At 35.4% G+C, this 12452-nt stretch overlaps 1 protein-coding gene across 1 annotated transcript in view; it reads right to left on the bottom strand.

The window, feature by feature from the left end:
* Window positions 1–11066, bottom strand: part of LKRSDH (lysine ketoglutarate reductase/saccharopine dehydrogenase) — a 363892-nt gene extending 352826 nt beyond the window's left edge. Inside the window, exon 1 of the mRNA XM_090398943.1 lies at window positions 10969–11066. The gene's annotated coding sequence lies outside the window, so the exon portion shown is untranslated. The remainder of the gene's footprint in view (window positions 1–10968) is intronic.
* Between the last annotated feature and the right edge of the window lie 1386 nt (window positions 11067–12452).

Below are 12452 nucleotides of genomic sequence, written 5' to 3'. Positions count from 1 at the left end.
TTATATGCTTGATTTAATCCTTTATCCAAGTGTAAGCAAATAAAGTTTGCACCTGTAGTATTTTCAGGACTGGGGTAACTCATATGACTTGCCTTAGTATCCCATAATGCAGAGCACATATCCTTGCAGACATGTATAATGCTATGCATTAAGGGAAGGATCACTACCCACACTGGTTTCGAAATACAAGTAAATAGTGTTTAATCAGGACTAATGAATAAATAATTTAATTAATAGAGACGAAAAACAGGCTCCGTCCACATCCGCATCACCATTTCACAGTCTCTTTGTTCAGAGTAAAGTAAAGTAGTGGAAGTCGAACCAGATTTAAGAATAAAGTTATCATCTTTTCCTCCAAACCTGAAGTTTCTAGTTAGCAAACAACAGCATCACACTGCTCATTAATAAATTACTTGGCTTTAGTTTAATTTCTTTATATTTTTGTAAGAGTAAATGTTTCTTTATTATAATAATAACTAGGGAGCTATGCCCGCCCCGTGTTCCGGACTGGTAGGCGGGTTCTCCTTGAATTCTGATGACTCGAATTCTGAAAGAAAGCCTCAGCACTCAGGGTAGCCCGAGTGTCGAGTCTTCAAAAGGGGGCTCCCCTGTGCCTATGGCACCCATCCACCCTGAGTTCCGGACTGATAGGCCAGTTCCCCTTGAATTCTGATGACTCAAATTTTGAAGACTCGATATTCAGGGTAGCCCGAGTTTAAAAACGTGACATAAGAAGGCTTATCATTTTATATATATAGGATAGATATATGAAAACTCTATGGACATTCAAATCTGTTTTATTTTACCTATTGGCCATAAAAATTTTAGTGGATAATGAAGATGGAGTAAATAACCAGGCCATGGAAAAAATGTTTGGGAAAACTTGATATAAATGAAGAAAAACTAACTACAAAGTTTCAAGATTAAAAGGAATTATTAGAAAATTGACCAGAAAGTTTGAGAAAGCATGTAAATTTGTAAGTTAATAATTATAATAAGGTGAATCAATCAGAATATAATAAAAACAAGTAATATGGTATAATGATTCATAATTAAATTTGCACTTAAAGATGAAGTCACTACATCAAGCTTCCCAGGAGGTAAAATGCAATAAGTAGTGATAAATACAGAAAGGCTTGATGGAAAAGCAAAAAAGAAAAGAAAGTAAAAATTATTTATTACTGAGGTATGAGAGTAATAGCTTTCTTTAGCTATGACAGTACATGATTTAATGTGCAAGCTATGTAAAATAAATGGACAAGAGTTTTTGGATATGATGAGTAAGTTTGATGGTAAAAAGGACTTGTATTAAGAGAGATGGCCTGCACTTAAATCAATTTGGCATTGAGTATCTAGAGAAACTATTGAAGCGAGACTTAATAAAGAGTCAAGAAAACAAGATCATCTTGGGATGAATGCTGATAATGTGAAATAATCTGAAATGATCATTTTGCAACTCCAAAAAACATAATAATAGAAAACAATTTCTTGGAAAGAGATATAGTGTATACTTCCAGTCATCATATATGGTTATGAAACTTGGTCTCTAACAAAAGTACTGACAAATACACTAGCAGCAACTCAAAGAGGCTGATGCTAGACATCACATTAAAAGATAAGAAGCGAAACACCTGGATAAGAAGCCAGACTCTTATCTGACACCATTCTTCACCACAGGCGACTAAAATGGAAATGGGCTGGACGTTTATCCAGAAGAGAAGATGAGTGATGGGCCACCATACTAACAAACTGGATTCCAAAAAAAAAAAAAAAGGGAAACAAGGCCAAGATGTCCTGAAAGAAGGTGAAGTAATGAATTGTCAAATTCTGTTGTGAAAAATTGGTCAACCATTGCCAGAAAAAGGTGGCTGGAGGAGGCGTTCATCCAGCAGTGGACAGAAAATGGCTAAAAAGAAGAATATGAAAGCTTGGCCTAAAGGTTGAATACAAGATGTGAGGAGTCTTTTCATAAATATCAGTTCATTAAAAGTAAATAAAACAAAGAAAATTTATAGAAAAATTTGCCAACTGAGTATTTCATGCAGGTATATTTAAGACTAAAAAATTGTAGAGAGGAAAACTAACAAAGAACAATATGGATTAGGCAACATCCAACATCCAAGTAATTCTTTGAGCTATTTTACCAACTTTTGCAATATGGCATCGGAACTACAAGTTTCTGTCCACCATTATCCCAAGTTCCTAGTTTCATCAATTTCCTGCAAGTACCATCAATATGTATGCAACCTTTTCAACCCAAAGTGCATAACCTTACATTCTGCAACATTAAATTGACAATCATTATCCTTTGTCCACAATAGCAATTTATTTAAATCATCCCATAGGATATCTACATCACCTTTATTAACTACTGCCCCCCCCCTTAAATGTTTCCCTATATCATCGATATAAAAATTAAATAGTGGCCCTAAAAAAGTAATGTTTATGAAATAAATAAAGAGCCAATAGGCTTCATTTTGGCGATGTAAACATTATTTAAATTAAGGGGATATTAAACCCCACATTGTTTTAAAGCCGAATAAGAAACTCTGAGATCAGAATCAAAGAGTTTAATGCCGAATATAGTGATTATAAAAGTATCGGCGGCTACTATCGTAAGCCAAAGCACGTAGTCCAAGTACATAGTACAAACTAGGGCAAACTCGTAGCAAAGGTGGAGAAAGTTCTAATCACTATTCTTAGTATTTCCCATAATGTACAACCCATCTCCTAGGAGATGTATGATGTTATACATTATGGTGGGAGGTCACTACCCAGATCGGTTTCAATCTTTATTGAGATCTCGTCAGAGAGTAGACCCTTAGTATTACTAGACCAAAGTAATACTAAGGGTATAGCGAAAAAGAACTTATATACTCTGCTATACGAGTTGTCAAAAAGGTGCACCATAAATTTTTTGAAATAAATAAAGCGCCAATAGGCTTCATTTCTGCGATGTAAACATTATTTAAATTAAGGGGATATTAAATCCTACATTGTTTTAAAGCCATATTTGGCTTTAAAAAAATAAATCCCATTTTATTTTATTTTCGTACCCGGCTATATAAAATAAAACGGGATTTATTATCCCCCTTTCAATTAGCATATATTGCCGATGAAATAGCCTTTTGGTTTATTATCTTAGTAATTAACAATATAGTTGTACACTACTTTGGCAATTCAATAGTAGCGGTATGCAAGTTTGGTTTCACTTAAAACCTTGATATTCCAGGTCTACCTACTCACTGATGAGAGGTAGACGCTGGATATATATATGAGAGGCTCTGCTTGGGATAGGTTTTCGCCTGTCTCTGAGTAGGGCCACTGCTGAGATTATGGCTCTGGCTGGTGGTGGGGTGAGCCTGCCACTGGATAGAGCCAACGCTGAGAAGTTCTTCTCGGTGACGGAGTGAGTCTGTCACTGAGTGGAACAATGCTGAGTTGGACGGTCTTTCGGCTATTATGGAGTGGTCAAGGGATCATCCTAATTTTTTTAGAGAGGTCTTTACTTAAATACACCTCAAAAAAGGTTGAAACCGGTCTGGGTAGTGACCTCTTCTCATAATGTAAAACAGTATATATATACATCTCTTATGAGCTGTGTTTTACATTATGAGAGAATATTAAAGTTAGTGACGGAGCTTGCTCCACCTCTGCATGGAGTTGCCCTGGAGTTGTACTACCCAAGTGATCATTTACACTTGGTTCTGCCGATAGTTTTTTTCAGCATGAAACTATGGATTTCGATCCGAGTTTCATACCCGGCTATATAAAATAAAACAGGATTTACTATCCCCCCTTCAATTAGAAATGTCATCTTTTTCTTGACAATACTACCTGCAATCCAAAGGTAACATTTCAAATGTAAAAAATCAGTTCCCAGAAAATGCAGCAAGTGTTTTACAGCCCATGGATATGGGTGTTATTTAGACATTCAAATCACACTACAGACGATTTCTGATGCAATCTTTGATTTCAAATGTAAAAGAAGCCGATAGCTCTTATGCATTAGCAAGATCTGTATCGGTTATGGATGCCGTGAATTGGATTGGGTTGGCAGTGAAGAAAATTAAAGCAGAAACAATGAAAAAGTGTTTTGCTAAAGCTGGGTTTGGGGGAAAGCGATGTTGCAAAGAATTTGGAGGAGGCGAGTGAAAACATTGCTGCAATATCTAATCTCTTCTGAGGAAAAGAACTTTCCTGTGATACAGAGAACTTTGTTCAGAGTGATGACCATCTTAGCCACACATTAAGCTTTGAATCTGCTACAGCTCTACTAGCAGTAAGAAATACACAAAACAAATATGTGGAGGATATGGAGGAGGAAGAAAGAGAAGAAGCAGCAGCAGCCAGAGAACAGGATATTTCAACGAAAATTCATACACATGAATTTTCATTGCATCAGTGAAGTAATGCAGTTTGCAATTGATTCAAACTCTTCCAATCTTCTTGAACTATTGTATACAGTTAAGGACTGCATTCAAAAAGACATGATCACAAAAAAGTGGAAACAAGTTTCTTTGTTGAATCTGTGGGAGAAATCTCAATGAGTTGTATATTGGAAACGTGTAATGTGCAGTGTAATAGAACATTAATACAGTACTTTAATAATGTGTTATTATTATTATTACTATTATATTAATAACATAGGGCTACAAGTATCACCTACTTACAAGAGCCAGCACTGCCGATTTTCACTCATAAACAGGTATGTACCATGTAATATGATTTTAATGGATTTTAAATTTTTTTTGCAATTTTGTATAATGCGGAAACTTGGCCAATGTGGAAAATATATTCGGTCCCTTGTGATTCCGCTTTGAACAAGACTCGCTGTATTATACAAGTATCAAGTGTTACAAATACTTGTTCAAAGTATTTCACTGTGTAATACTTGTTTTCAAAGTATTACACAGTGATACTTTGAACAAATATCATTGTGTAATTATGTATATTTCAGCCATCCACTTCTTTTTCCTACTATAAACCTTTCCATGCCAGTATGCATTATACTAGAGGGAGCAATTGAGAACATTTTTTTTTAATTTGTTTGCTTGTTAGTTATTGTTGATTGTGGCAAAGTAAGGTAATGAGCCATGTGTATTATATCTGTGAAATTCACACTGTTCTAGAGTCAGCATAAAAATACAGCCTTTAAAAAAAAATTCTTTATAAATGTTTCTTGCATATCTTAGATAAAATGTGAATCTAGGTCTTTTTTAAATTGAACTCTTTCAATTGAAGAGACTGCTGCTCATGCCATAGTTTTTATTAAAATTTATATAGATTTTATTTTATTATTACTACTACTATTATTAAAACATATGGGCAACTACATGGAGTCCATAGACTCATAACAGGAAGCCCATTTCAAAAACATTAATTATCAATACTGCTACAATATCTTTCATATTTTGCCTTGAAATCATTCATTCACCACTCTCCAAGAAAAAAAAAAATCTAGTCCTCACTCTCTAGCTATCCAAACTCTTAATTTTTATGGATGAATTCTACTTTTCCTCACATTAATTCACATTATTATATGACACCTCCAGGGAGTCCAAAGACACATCGAGGGAGAGTGTGCCAACAGCATCGAACAACTGATACCCTTCCAACCACTAACCGCACTCAAACTTGCTTAACTTTTTTTGAGCCATTAGTAGCAGAGGCTCTACCAATCAACCAATCTTTTCCTCCACATCAATCCTATAATCCCCCCCCAAAGCAACTGATATGTCTCTATTGCATCCCCACCCCCATTCACCAATCGACCAGACTCTGTAACCTACAAATATTCAATCTCTCATCATACTGGGCATCACACAAACCTGCCACCATATTTGTCACTTGCCTCTAAATTTGCTCCATCTCATCCACATCTCTAAAAAAAAAATCAGCAAGATCTATACACAGTAATCCAGATGAGGCCTCAGCAAAGCCTTATAAAGAATAATAACCTGCTTATCTCTGCTCAGGGTGTTCTTCAATAACCAGGTAATCCTATGATATATTTTAGACACTTCCAACTTCAACACCCTATCCACCAACAACCCCCAAATTCCTGGCTTCATCAAATTCCTGGAGTACAGTTCCATCAATATGGTAGACAGCTGGTATCTTTCCACTGCAAAATGCAAAACCTTACACTTTGCCACATTAAACTGATATCAATTCTCCTTTGCCCATGCTGCTAGTCTATTTAAATCATCCTGTAAATCCATACTTGAAGTAGAAAAAGCCATCAAAGGCTTGAAACGTGGAAAGGGAGCAGGAGTAGATGATATTCGACCAGAAATGCTGAAGTATGGTGGTATAAAAGTCTTACAGTGGCTGCACTGCATAGTTCAGAAAGCCTGGACAGAGGGACGAATTCCCGATGATTGGAGTAGAGCGCTCATAGTACCCATATATAAAAAAGGGAAATAAAACTGAATGTGAGAATTACAGAGGTATTTCCCTACTGAGTGTTCCTGGCAAGATCTATGCAAGTATACTCGAGAAACGGTTGAGAAGAATTGTGGAAGAAAAGCTGGGTGAAGAACAAGCTGGATTCTGGCCAAATAGAGGCTGTCAGGATCAGATCTTCACTTTACGACAAATAGTCGAGAAAGCATGGGAATATAACAAAGATCTGTATTGAAGTTTTTTTGTCGATTTGGAAAAGGCATATGACAAGGTGCCAAGAGAGAAGCTATTCAATACGCTACAGTTATATGGTGTCAATGGGGCATTATGTCAAGCAATACTTAGTCTTTATTTGAGTTGTAAGTCAGCAGTTAGAATTGAAGGAAGTACAGGGAGATGGTTCAATGTTAAATCTGGTGTGAGACAAGGATGTACATTATCCCCTCTGTTATTCATTATCTATATGGATCACATTATGAAGGAAAGTGATATTAAACATGATATCAAAATTGGAGATGTTAATGTGTTTGATTTATGCGGATGATGTTATACTTCTAAATAAATCCGCTACAAGTCTGCAAGATTCTCTGACTAAATCGAATAACTGTTGTAATAGGTATGGTATGAAGGTCAACAATAAAAAGACAAAGACAATGAAAATAGGCAGAATCAGTGAAAATGTCAACTGTGTTGTGAATGGAGAACCTGTGGAACAAGTAAAACATTTCAGCTACTTAGGCACAATTTTTAGTGAATGGTAAATTAAATATAGAAATATACAACAGAATCAGCAAAGCTGGTATGGTGGGAAGTCAGCTGAATAAATTCATATGGAATAAGAGAGAAATCAGTCAGAACACTAAATTAGCTGTATACAAGACAGTGTTCAAATCAGTTTTAACTTGTGGATCTGAGAGCTGGGTCAGAAATAAAACACTTGACCAAAGACTAGAGACCGCAGATATGAGAGTCCTGAGAAAGATTATAGGCTTGAACAGATGGCATCAATGGCAATATTATATTAAAAATGAAGATATTAGGAAAGAACTTGACATTGTCAGCATCCAGGAATGCATTAGCAGAGCTAATCTCAGGTGGTATGGTCACTTACACAGAATGGGAGAAGAAAGATTAGCAAAACAAGTGTTGCTATGCCAGGTTGGCAGCAAAATGACCCAGAGGAAGACCAAGATATAGGTGGATTGATACGGTACAAAGTGCCTTAGACGATAGAAAGATAAGATCTGATAATTTTGGAGTCTTGACAAGTAACAGACTGATTTGGAGGAAAATTGTAGATAGGAAGTTAGTAATGATGTAATTTTTTTCATGTAGTACTATCATATCCTATACACCCCTTGAGGGTACATGGCAGGAATTTGATGATGATGGTGTAAAATATCAACATCTTTATTACTACTACTGCTCTACCTAATTTTGATTCATCATCAGACACTGAATATTTCCTCTCAGACCATTTCCTATATCATTAATGAACATTACAAATTAAATAGTAGTGACCCAAGTACAGAGCCTTGTGGCATACCATCACAGACTTTCTACAGGTCTCTGCTCCTGAATAAACTATTGTCTAGTATCCTCTAACAACCACTCTCTTATCCATTTGATGTAATTTATGTATCAGAATTCCTTGCAGTATATGGTCAAATGCCTTTGCAAAGTCTAATAATATTACCATGCTGCCATAACCTTAATCCAATTCAGCTGTCACTTTGATACTTCTGTCTTATAACCTCCTTTATGGAGGTGACTGAAAAAATTTCCACTTGGTTATAATATAAATTAAAGATACCAAGAAATTATATACTTGGCTTAATCCTTTATCCAAGTGTAAGCAAAACAAAAGTTTGCACCTTAAGTATTTTCAGTACTGGGGCAACTTGTGGTAAAGGTTGTATGACTTCACATCACTTGCCTTAGTATCCCAAAATGCAAAGCACATCTCTTTGCATACATTATGGGAAGGGTCACTACCCAGACCGGTTTTGACCTTTTTGCTTTGCATAATGGAATACTAAGGCAAGTGATGTGAAGTCATACCACCTGTACCACGAGTTGTCCCAGTCCTGAAAATACTTCAGGAGCAAACTTTGTTTGCTTACACTTGGATAAGGATTAAACTAAGTATACAATTTCTTGATATCTTTGTTTTACAAAATCATACCACTGTGGTCATTCTTTTTTTTTTTTTTTTTTTTTTTTTACTTGCCACATACTGAAAGAATTCTTTTGAATTACTCTTGGCTCATTCAAATAATCTCTCATATTCTGATTTTGCCTTCTTTACTACAGTAATTCTTCATTCTTCTGGCCTGTGCTTTATACTTGTCCATTTAATTCCCAGTTTATGAATTCTCTTAACTCTTGGTATGTGGTCAGCTACTTTATTTGATTATTTTTATTTTATGACACTTCCAGGGAGTCCAAAGACTCATCGGGGGGGGGCATCTGCTCTACAACTCTCTGTTTCCACCACTCACTCAATCCACTGAAACTACAACTACACCAACACCATCTACCGCACACCACCATTATTTTCACAAAAAATCACCAATATCCATGCTCATGGCAGGATTTGAACAAACAGCCTTTTGGATGGAAAGTGGATATGCTAACCACTCAGCAAACCAGGCTGTTTACCACTTCCAGCACACTACTAACATCTTTTCCATGAAGTATATCGTCCGACTGTATTGCTCCCTTTGTAATTCCACATGAAACCCTTCATTACTGAAAATTCCACATGCTTAGCCACCTCTCGGGAGAAAACTATGATCTGAATGTTCAAAACTGAATGAATTATTAAGTAACAGCAAGCAAAACTTATTCCAATGCCAATAAAGTAATGGTTAATTTTTTTTTCCCCCTTGACAACTGACTATCCAGGAGTGTTTTTGATTATGATATACATTATACAAATAATAACATATTAACCAAAATATATAAAAATAAAAAAATAAAATAACAAAGACACCAAGTTACTGAAAAATAGTTAAAATGCAAGCCATTGTGGAGGATTTGGGTTAGTTTTATGATGCAAATAGTGAAAAGCCAAGTATATTATGTGCATTAAATGAATGTATTTTCTCCAGCTAGTTTACATTTTACAGGTTGAAAATGGCTGAGCATTTTCCTGAGCTTCAAGAAGAAAATGTCTGATACCTCCATATGATGCTGCTTAATTCATCTTCAGCTGAAACTGATGTTCCCTGAATCAGTTTCATTGTTGCAAAACAACAACTTCTCTCTATCTAGACCGAATTTAATGAAAATTGGTAAGTAAGATTACTAAAATGAATCAGGTTATCTGAATTTTGGTTTAAATTAGATGCTTTGAGCGGCACCGATTCGGTGGGGGAAAAACGTCATAATAGGAGAATTAAGTAGATGAGATGTATATAGCGAAGTAGAGTAGATTGCCCTCCCGCGATGAGTACTCCTAAAGGTGTCACGTAGTAGTAATAATAATAATATGTTACTAATGATAATAAACTGCCTACAGTAAAAAGAATTCAATGCTGCGATAAAAGGCGCAATTATACTAGTGCAAAATAGCTGTTTATGAGCGTCTAGGTATTTTCATACTTAAGATTTATTATTATTATGTGGCATCGAATGACTGAATCCCGTCAAACTACTAACCGCGCTCAAACTTGCTTAACTTTTTGGGAGCGCCATTAGTAGCAGAGGCTCTACCAATTTTGATATACTTAATTTTTAAATAACATTTAAGTAATTATTTTTTTAAATATTTCATGGTTTAAGAGAAAAATACCAACTAGCTTCATTACTGAAAATTTACATTTTAGTCCCATATTTCGGCGATGGAATCTTTTATCACCCCCCCCATACACACACACACACTGGATCTATTATTATCGTTAATTATATGCAAAACCAAAATCACATGGAATGTCTGGTTTCAGTTTCAAATAACTGAACTGTTTGTATTCACTGTTGTCTGATGACAGTTTTTAAGATTAAAAAAAAAAAAAGGCGCTGCGTTCATAATCTGAAATGAAAATAACTTTTTTGTCTAGGAAATGCTGAAACTTCTTGTTGAATTAATATAATTTACATGTGCCCATGTACCCCAACACATCACAAATATCCTTCCTTCTAGACTGCAGAATTTTCATTTAAGATTAGAATTTCGAGAGGAGATATTCATGTTCATTCTTTGTCATATATACATGTAATAATTTAATTACATATAATTTAATTATATTATATATTTTATTATATATAGTTAAATGTATAGATATATTTAACCTATATACATATATCCCGGAAACAATGAAACAGAACTATGACACACAAAGTTCAAGGTCAAAAAAAAAAAGGTGAAGGAGGAGACTGGTAGTAACGATCATGACCGACTTTTATCACCGCATGCACGGCTAATACTCACGCTGTAAACCACGTGTTGATATCAGTACCGGCACTTTTACTTCCGCATATTGCAGTAATTATATATGTATTTAACATATATTGCTCGTTTAAAATAAACAATAGAGAAAGTGAATTCTATGCCTTTACCTTGAATGTGCAAAACTTTCCTAATTCAAAATAAGCAGAAAATGGCCTAATTTTATCGATGTATCTTACGGAATAGTTGAGGAGTTCTAGACCATTCCATACAGGAAGACAACCTACTTTCTCGGACAGAACTTTTGATTATCTCAGAGATACTGCTCACTACGTCACAGCGACATCTATTGGAATAATTACGATGCGGCGTTAAAAAGCAGGCTTGTGATATGTAGCTATGATAAGTTCATATTAGGATAGGGTGATGACCAATATAAAAATTAAAAAAATACCAAAATAAAAAAAAAGTATCTAAAATCTTTAAAAAATCTATTATTGCATCTAGCCCAGACAAGATATTAGAATCCGAGAAGGTTCGTCACCCTATATTAAGAGACATTTTTTCTCTATGAGGGACCAATAATCAGGGGGAAAAAAAGTATGTTGATTATACTCTTCTCTGGGTCTACAACTGGAGGACATTCAAAACTATTACACTCCTGTAATAAACAAAGTGAGAATATGGCTAAATATTAATTGAAATAAAACATTATCAAATTATATCATTTATGATTTTGCTGGATTTTTCAAAGGCATTTGAGAGAACATCACATGGAACACTGTTACTGTTACGCAAATTAGTGCGAATGGGGATGAATATGACATTGGTTAAGCAGATAAGTGGGTGGTATCTATCCCTGGACAGATATCAAAAAGTGTTATTATATGGAGGGGCAGAATCAAGGCGAAAACAGGTAACTAGTTTTGAGCCACAAGGTTCGGTGCTGGGAGGACCATTGCTGATTAATTTGTACATAAATGATACAGGAAATAACCTGAAAGGAAATATTCAATTGTTTGCTGATGATGCAAAATCAAGGCGATAGGGAGAGCTTGCAGGACGATTTAAATAGGCTGTCAGATGGACAAAAGCTAATGGGTATCAGTTTAATATTGAGAAATGTAAAGTTATGCACTTTGGGATAAATATATTACAAATCGTTTTTCACATTGATGGCACTATACTCCAGAAATAGATGAAGCTAGAGATTTATAGGTGGTAGCAGACAGAGAGTTAAAATTTAGAGGATATACTGTATTGCTAAGGTTGCTAAGGTAGCACATAAGATTATTTACTTGGCTAGTGAAGAACACATTAACAAGTAGAAATAAGGAAGTTGTAATTCCTCTTTATAAGGCCTTGATACGCCAATATCTGGATTACTGTGCTCAAGTCTGGTCACCTACATTTCTTGGGGATGTGGAAGCAGCAGAGAGAATTCAGAGGCGAGTAACCAAGATGGTGAGTGGCCTGTGGAATATTCCGTATGAGAATAGATTGAAGGTGTATGGATTGCAGAAGTTGGTTGACAGGAGAAAAAGAGAGGATATTATAGAAACGTTTAAGTTGCTTAAACGGTTTTTATAGGATAGATGCTGAGGAAATGTTTCTGCATTTAGCTAGAGGAACCAGAACAAGGGGTCATCCCTGG

This window comes from Typopeltis vanoorti, chromosome 1 (assembly GCF_054136105.1).
Source record: "Typopeltis vanoorti isolate ZY-2024b chromosome 1, IOZ_Tvanoo_1.0, whole genome shotgun sequence".
Taxonomy (NCBI): Eukaryota; Metazoa; Arthropoda; class Arachnida; order Uropygi; family Thelyphonidae; genus Typopeltis; species Typopeltis vanoorti.
The sequence above is the reverse complement of the archived record's forward strand: the minus strand, read 5'-3'. Positions and strand labels throughout refer to the sequence as shown.